Raw genomic sequence first — 8,323 nt, forward strand, 5'->3', positions numbered from 1 at the left:
ACTGGTGCCAACATTCCAAGGGGATCATATACAGAACTGACAGTCGACAAAATCCCCCGTCTTGTGAGTGGTCTGTCTTTGAGGATGATTTTGAACTTGAAGACGTCAGACTGAACACACCATTGTACACCTACCATCCTCTCAACAGGTAGTTTGTCATGGTCCAAATCCAGATCCTTCATTTCTTTTGCTCTTTCCGTTTCAGGTATGGCAGCCAATACATGACGACTATTGCTTATCCACTTGGTGAGTACAAAGCTTCCCTTGAAGCAAATGGCTCTTAACTCGTGATAAAGAGCTATTGCGTCCTCTTCTGAAGCTGCTGAAGCGAGGCAGTCATCCACATAAAAGTTGTTCAAGATGGTGTTGATAGCTTGTGGGCTGAACTGGCCAGTGTTGTCTTCAGCACATTTTCTCAGGGCAAAATTTGCACAACTTGGAGATGATGTTGCTCCAAATAAATGCACCGTCATTCTGTATTCCACCATGTTCTGACTGTAATCTCCATCAGGCCACCAGACGAACCGTAGCAGGTCCCGATCTTCATTTGGTACTTGTACTTGGAGGAACATTGCTTCGATATCCGCAGCGATGACAACAGGTTCTTTACAGAATCTAGCTATGACTCCAATCAAGGTGCTGGTGAGGTCTGGGCCCTGTAAGAGCTGAGAGTTCAGTGAAATTCCCTGATATGTTGCTCCACAGTCGAACACCACTCTAAGTTTTTTCTTTTGTGGATGCAAAACTCCATGGTGTGGTAGATACCATTTTCTGCCATCACTACGTTCCAAGATTCCTTCTGGTACTTCCTCTGCATAGCCCTTGGATATCATGTCAGACATGAAGTTGGTGTACTCCAAGTGATAGCATGGATCTCTCTGGAAACGCCTTTTTAAGTTTAGTGTCCTCTGTTCAGCGCAGTTCTTATTGTCAGGCAAGCAGATTTCCCTGTCCTTCAATGGTAAACCAAAGCAGTAATGTCCATTAACTAGCTTTGCAGATGTTGATACCAAATCCAAGAACTGCTGATCTTCTTTTGAAGGTTCTTGGTCATCTTTGACACACTCAGGAAAGTCAATCTTGAACTGCTGCTCCCATTGCTCATCAAGTGTAACAACTGATATCCTGTTAACACTGATTTCTGACTGCTCCTGAGCATAATCACCTTTTCCTCCCAGAGGTCCGTTAACTGTCCAGCCGAGCATTGTTTTGACGGCATATGGTCCATCTCCCACACTCCTGATGACTTGAAGTGGTTCCAGAGCCTTTGGTACATCGGAGCCAATCAGCAACTCAATCTCACAGTCCAGTTCAGGTAAGTGAATATTCTTTAAATGATGTCACTGATTGATATCATTTTGATGTGGGATGTTCCCTTTGTGCACAGGCATATTCTTCTGAGTGTACACACATGGGAGATCACAGAAATCAGTGCCATGAAGTCCTGTAACCTCTAGGCCTGAAACAATGCTGGTTTCAACGACCTTCCTTTGACCCATTGTTCTCAGAAGAATATTTGATTTTCTTCCCTGGAGATTGAGCTTATTCATTAGCCCCAATGTGCAAAATGACGCAGTGCTTCCCGGGTCAAGGAATGCATATGTATGCACTGTTGTATTCCCCTTCTTGGCCTTTACTTTCACAGGCACTATGGAGAGTTTGCAATTGTCTTCACCGGCCCCAGTAAGACCACTTGTCTGTACCGAGGCTATGGCTCTGATGTCAGCTTCTTCCTTTGTTTGAGCTTGATGTTTGTCCATTTCAAATCTTCTTTGGTGGATATGCAGCATCTGAGGATGCTTCAAATTGCATATGTTGCAGCTGAGTCGCTTCCTGCAGTCCTTGCTCATGTGTAGGCCTGTCGCGATATGCAATAAATCAATTAATTGCGCGATAAATTAAAATGAGCGATAAGTTTTTGCCGGCCGCAATAATTTCCATTCGCACTCATTTTTTTAAATCATTGCTTTATTGGCCCAATCTGAGGAGAAATCTATGCCATAAACAGAAATATTATAGGCCTTTATTACACGGGTCTTCTCAATGCCGTGGAACGCTCCGTTCACTTGCATAGATAGTCCGGTAACTTGTCAACCCCAGCGTCTTCGTTTGCCAAGCAACGTCAACGTCTTTGAAGGACTATTTCTCTGCTGATCAACACTATGAATGCTGCTAACGAATAAATTGTAAAAAGACACACCATGTGAAGTTATTTTTTCGTCTTGGCAAGTAGCCTTGTAATAAGCGGGATGATGTATAGAACGTCGCCGGTCATTATCTAAAATTAGCCCCTTCAGGGTGAAGCAATTCACCTCCGCTGCGCGTCAGTCGCCTGTCCGCCCTGTCGGGGCTTATTTTCCCGATAGTGACCGGCGTTCTATGCATTATATATATTTATATATATTATATATATTTAGCAGGGTAGACCTAAGTAACAAATGTCGGGTTGAAATCGGGCTCCGGCTCATAATTACAGGGCACAACGAGTAAACCCCCTCGTCAAGTGTCAGTAGCCGCGTTGACATGATCACATCTGTTCCGCATAGATTTCTATGCGGAACAGAAAATGGTCATGTATACGCCTCATTCGGAATACAATTATCTGTTTGGCATAGATTCTATGCCGAATAGAAGAGGTGGTGTAGTCCGTTTTAATCGCCATGTGTAGCCCTGTACAAAACCATAAGTTACAGAGCATAAAAATAATTAACAGTATAATAAAATGCTGTGTTAAATGTTCATAAATAAATAGAGTTCATAATAATAAAATGGGTTAAAATGTGTGCGGGTTAAAAGCATAAATACAATACGTTTAATAAAACTATTTACAGTTAAAAGATAAATTGATATAAAGGTCTTCAAGTTTATCAAGTCTAAAATATTTGTGAATTCAGGATATAATAGAGGAAGAAGCTGTGTTTATGTTTAACTTAACCTTTTACCTGTCACACGTACATCATTTAATTTGTTTTGTCTTTGGTTGTATTAAAACTTCACAAGCCAATCCGAATAAAGTCTCGACGTGTAAAGGGCGGGACTAATGCAGCAGGTTAGCGTGGGGAGTAGTGAGCACATGTAGAGAAAGAAACCTGACCGGACTGAGAGCTAAGAGGAGGCATCGTAGTGTGGGAAGCAGTTAAGTTTTATCGTGAGGTCGACTACTCGTGGTCCTGATTTAAACTTCTTTGTGACCTGCAAAAAGGTGAATACGATGTGTATGCCTCCATTGTGCTATATCTAACTGTTATAGTAACGAAGAGTACTGGATGTGTAACTGTACGTCCACACCAGGAGCGACCATAGCGTCAAAGACGCTTTGGTCGCTCACAAAGTTTCGCTGCGAATTTTTCTGTTCGCTTTGGTCGCTCATGACGTACAATTCAATTATGCAGACGCATTTAAAGGAGCCGTATGCGTTTAGTAGGCCCTACAGACAGCCATATCAAATAGTGAACTCTCCCATACACCTTGGCCATATTGCCGAGACGGTTTTGCTTGTTCGATAAAGTGCTGCGACAACAAGTAGGACAGTGATTCCCCCCAATATACAAAAAATCCTAAAATGTAGGCTAATTACAACAGAGAACAAAAAACCCTGCGTGCTGTAGTAGTTAAAATATGTTTCACTGATCTGGATCTGCAAATCCTGATCTGCACTCATTCGTCGCATTCAAAACAAATAGACATTAGCGCACATGGCTAATTTGCATACGTGCACAGGACTGGTTGGCTCCGCAGGCAAATAATGGAACATATCTATCTATCTAGGCCTTTCTGTCTATCTATCTATCAACCGCGTGTCTAGTTTTAATGTGATGTATTGTATGTATGTCCAGTCAGACTGTTCTGTGTGGTCTTGTAGGCTACTGTCCTGTGTGGGACGAACCACCTAAATGGATTCCCGACGATTTGTGTCGTTTTGGTATTGATAAAGACTTGACTATCTATCTATCTAGACTATTTAGTTAAAAATTATTCACCTCAGGCTCCGTGAATAGTGGGGAATAGAGGGATAAATGACAAGGGATATATCTCTTGTCTTTTATCCCTCTATTCCCCACTATTCACGGAGCCTGAGGTGTGAGCCTCGTCTTGTCGATTAGTTTGTTTATGTGACGATTTCAAAAACTTTTTTGGTTTTGTTTTAAAGCATGCTACACGCGATTGGTTGGTTAGATTGGTGGCATGGAGAGCAAATTATAATGATTCCCGCTTAAATACGAACGTTCTAGATGTAGCCTATAAATACTCCCGCTTATCATCACTTGATATCCAAACCACTATGGCGTTTCGATCTCTGAACAGAAAAAAGGTTGGGTCGTACAACACCGGTGTGCCCAGTTACAGCCGCGATTAATACTTCAGCCGACATTTTGTTCAGTGAGTGAATAAAGGTAGGTAGGAACCAAAGTGCCTGCCAATGTTCCCTGGGATCCACGCAAGCGAAGAGCGTCTACATTCCGATTGGCTGTCAGTGTTTGGTCGCTGAAGCGAATAATAGTCATTTGCATAAAGTTAAAAAGTTTTCAACTTCTTTTTGACGCTCTGGTCGCTCAACTTTGGCCGCTGGTAGCGTTGGTCGCTTTGGTCGCTTTGGTCGCTCTTGCCCATAGAAAGTGAATGACTTCCGGCGATTTGGTCGCTCAATTCGCTTCTGGTGTGGACGGACACTAACTGTACGTCCACACCAGGAGCGACCAAAGCGTCAAAGCCGCTTTGGTCGCTCACAAAGTTTTCGCTGCGAATTTTTTCTGTTCGCTTTGGTCGCTCAAGTCGCTCATGACGTACCATTCAATTATGCAGACGCATTTAAAGGAGCCGTATGCGTTTAGTAGGCCCTACAGACAGCCATATCAAATAGTGAACTCTCCCATACACCTTGGCCATATTGCCGAGACGGTTTTGCTTGTTCGATAAAGTGCTTCGACAACAAGTAGGACAGTGATTCCCCCCAATACAAAACAAATCCTAAAATGTAGGCTAATTACAACCGAGAACAAAAAACCCTGCGTGCTGTAGTAGTTAAAATATGTTTCACTGATCTGGATCTGCAAATCATGATCTGCACTCATTCGTCGCATTCAAAACAAATAGACATTCGCGCACATGGCTAATTTGCATACGCGCACAGGACTGGTTGGCCTCCGCAAGGCAATATGGAACATATTGATCTATCTAGGCTTTTCTGTCTATCTATCTATCAACGCGTGTCTAGTTTTAATGTGATGTATTGTGTGTATGTCCAGTCAGACTTGTTCTGTGTGGTCTTGTAGGCTTACTGTCTTGTGTGGGCCGAACCACCTAAATGGATTCCCGACGATTGTGTCGTTTGGTATTAATAAAGACTTGACTAGGCTTTCTATCTATCTAGACTAGATATATCCCTTGTCATTTATCCCTCGTCTTGGTCGATTAGTTTGTTTATGTGACGATTTCAAAAACTTTTTTGGTTTTGTTTTAAAGCATGCTACACGCGATTGGTTGGTTAGATTGGTGGCATGGAGAGCAAATTAAAATGATTCCCGCTTAAATACGAACGTTCTAGATGTAGCCTATAAATACTCCCGCTTATCATCACTTGATATCCAAACCACTACGGCGTTTCGATCTCTGAACTGAAAAGGGGTGGGTTCGTACAACACCGGGTGCCCAGTTACAGCCGCGATTAATACTTCAGCCGACATTTTGTTCAGTGAGTGAATAAAGGTAGGTAGGAACCAAAGTGTCTGCCGATGTTCCCTGGGATCCACGCAAGCGAAGAGCGTCTACATTCCGATTGGCTGTCAGTGTTTGGCCGCTGAAGCGAATAATAGTCATTTGCATAAAGTTAAAAAGTTTTCAACTTCTTTTTGACGCTCTGGTCGCTCAACTTTGGCCGCTGGTAGCGTTGGTCGCTTTGGTCGCTTTGGTCGCTCTTGCCCATAGAAAGTGAATGACTTCCGGCGATTTGGTCGCTCAATTCGCTTCTGGTGTGGACGGACAGTAACGCGGTTAGCGACGTGCTAGTTAGCGGTAGCATTCTGTGTTAATGTGCCCGCATATCGTAGTTTTGTATTGTGACTTAAGTTAACGCAAAGCTAATGCTAGTTCGATATGAAATAGTGTTTGATATTGTGGCTCATTGGATAATATGCTTAAAGGAGCTGGACGTTGGAGAGAGGGGTCTCCAGCAGATGGCCTTGCTGTTTTCTGTGTTTTCTTCCTTGTGACTTCGCCACCGCCATTGCCCACGTGTGTGTTTGGATTGCCACCGCCATTGCCATTATCTTCGTGAGAATATCATCCCCCAATCCCTTTCTGCCCCTACTAATTACACCCTGGATTTCGTGAGTACTGACTTACACATTGCACGTGCTTTTATTTTGAGCTCAAGCTGAGTGAAGCGGCCAGTACAGTTTTTAGGCCCCACCACACACAAGCTTCAACTAACAGGCCTGCAACGGGTTAACCTAATTTAAAGTGTTGTTGTTAATTTGGTTGTGTGTGGTACATTGAGTTTGCATTGTTGTAAATTGGAGAATCCCGTGCATCTGATTTTATTTTATTTGTTTATTTGTTTTCTTTTCCTAAAATACATTCGACTAGTATTTCATTTTGTGAATAAATATGTGATTGAATACTTTTACATTTATAATACAGTTGTGGTGGTCATTTATTAAAATTATCTAACAGTAATATATGAATAAAAGTTGTAGTTTCCTACAACGAGCCCAGGCCCAGTCTTATTGTATTAACCACTCTAGATTTATTATTTAACTACATGGGACAAGGGTTACACATGTATGCACTTATTCCGAATAGATTGGGGTTTAACTTAGGGCAGCCGCAGTAGTTCTAATGGTCCACTGAGCTCCGTCGGTACTTTTAAGCACACCGAACTTCACCGCTGTCAAGGAAAGTGGATTTATTGCCTGATTCACGTCTTTGTTATCACTCCGTAAAAGTAGTCCGGTAAGCGTGTCCGGTTGCTAAGCGACGGGACATGGGTGTTTAATAATGACTTGTTCGCGTATCGTAGTGTCCGCGCGCGTCCGAGGTAACTGTAAATGAGTAGGCTACTAGTAGTACTTTTGCAGGCTGAACGTTAAAATACTTCTTAACTTAGAGAGATGGCAGCTGATGTAGTTCACAAATGGACCTTCGAGGATTCCTGGTCACTAAATTCCTGTAAGACCACTCTCTCCCACCAGTCTTGGCTGCAGACTCACATCCAAATTCCTCTTGTTTGCGGCGGAGCTTACGGTAAATATAAAGATCTGACAAGAAATTGACGTTGCTGCGCTGTCCTCCTCCTTCTTAATTGAAGGAGCAGGGAGAGAAAAGCTCTCTCCTGCTGTGCTTTCATTAAAATCTAATTTAAAATCCCCGATAGTGATAAGACATCCATTATGTCGCCGCCGGTCCAGAGATGTGTCAGGTGTGCGCGAGAGACAGAACGGACACTTTTGTTACTGCCATGTATACAGTACATTCGGAACACATTTTAGGAACAGATCTATGCCGCATAGAAATCTATGCCGCATAGAAATCTATGCGGATCAGATATGCCATGTAAACGCGGCTACTAACTTGTTGCATTGTCTGTGTGGGAGGCGGAGTCGTGGCGCAATCGTGTTTACATCCTTTTTATTTAGTGTTTCAATTTTATTTATTGTTTTTGGTGGTGTTTGGTTTTTATTCAAGAGCATTTTTTGTTAATAATAGATTGTTTTTGGTTGTTTTGTTAATTTATTCAGGATATTTTAAATGTCTTCCAGCAGTCCAGTTCCAGTGTTCTTTAAAAATAAAGGTTTATTGATCTTCGAAAGGGTGTACTTTATCATTATATTAGTTGAAAAACGGTAATATTATCGCTTATCGCAATAATTCCTGGGGCAATTAATCGCCCAGAAAAATTTGTTATCGTGACAGGCCTACTCGTGTCCTTTCTGCAGACAACCAAAGCAGGCTCCATTTTCTTTAAGGAAAGTGATTTTCTCATGATGTGCTTTCTTTTCCAATAGGAAACACACCTCCAAAGCATGTCCACCTCCACAGAACAAACACCTTTTTACAGCCGGCCAACTCTCCATTTTCCTAGGTCCATTTCCATTTTTCTCATGTGCAACTGTCACAGTGGTTGCAAATGTACTTCCTTTGATTTTGGATGAGGTGGTTTTGACATAAAACTTCTTCCATCCTTGCTTGGTATGGGAGTGTCTCTGATGTCTCCAAATACTGGATCAGTTGCAATCCTCACCTGTTTTTCAAGGTAATTTACCAGATCCCTGAAGGTAGCTCTTTGGTTGTACCTTTCCTGAAAATCACATGCCACAGATCTCCA

At 42.4% G+C, this 8,323-nt stretch overlaps 1 long non-coding RNA gene across 1 annotated transcript; it reads left to right on the top strand.

Annotated features, from left to right (window-relative positions):
* Nucleotides 1-3,027: 3,027 nt before the first annotated feature.
* On the top strand, nt 3,028-6,631 carry LOC115540634 (uncharacterized). The gene is made up of 2 exons (XR_003976213.1): nt 3,028-3,202; nt 6,141-6,631. It is a non-coding gene; the product is annotated as an uncharacterized LOC115540634 (long non-coding RNA).
* The last annotated feature ends 1,692 nt before the right edge of the window (nt 6,632-8,323 follow it).

The sequence above is a fragment of the Gadus morhua genome, chromosome 3 (genome assembly GCF_902167405.1).
Source record: "Gadus morhua chromosome 3, gadMor3.0, whole genome shotgun sequence".
NCBI classification, from domain to species: domain Eukaryota; kingdom Metazoa; phylum Chordata; class Actinopteri; order Gadiformes; family Gadidae; genus Gadus; species Gadus morhua.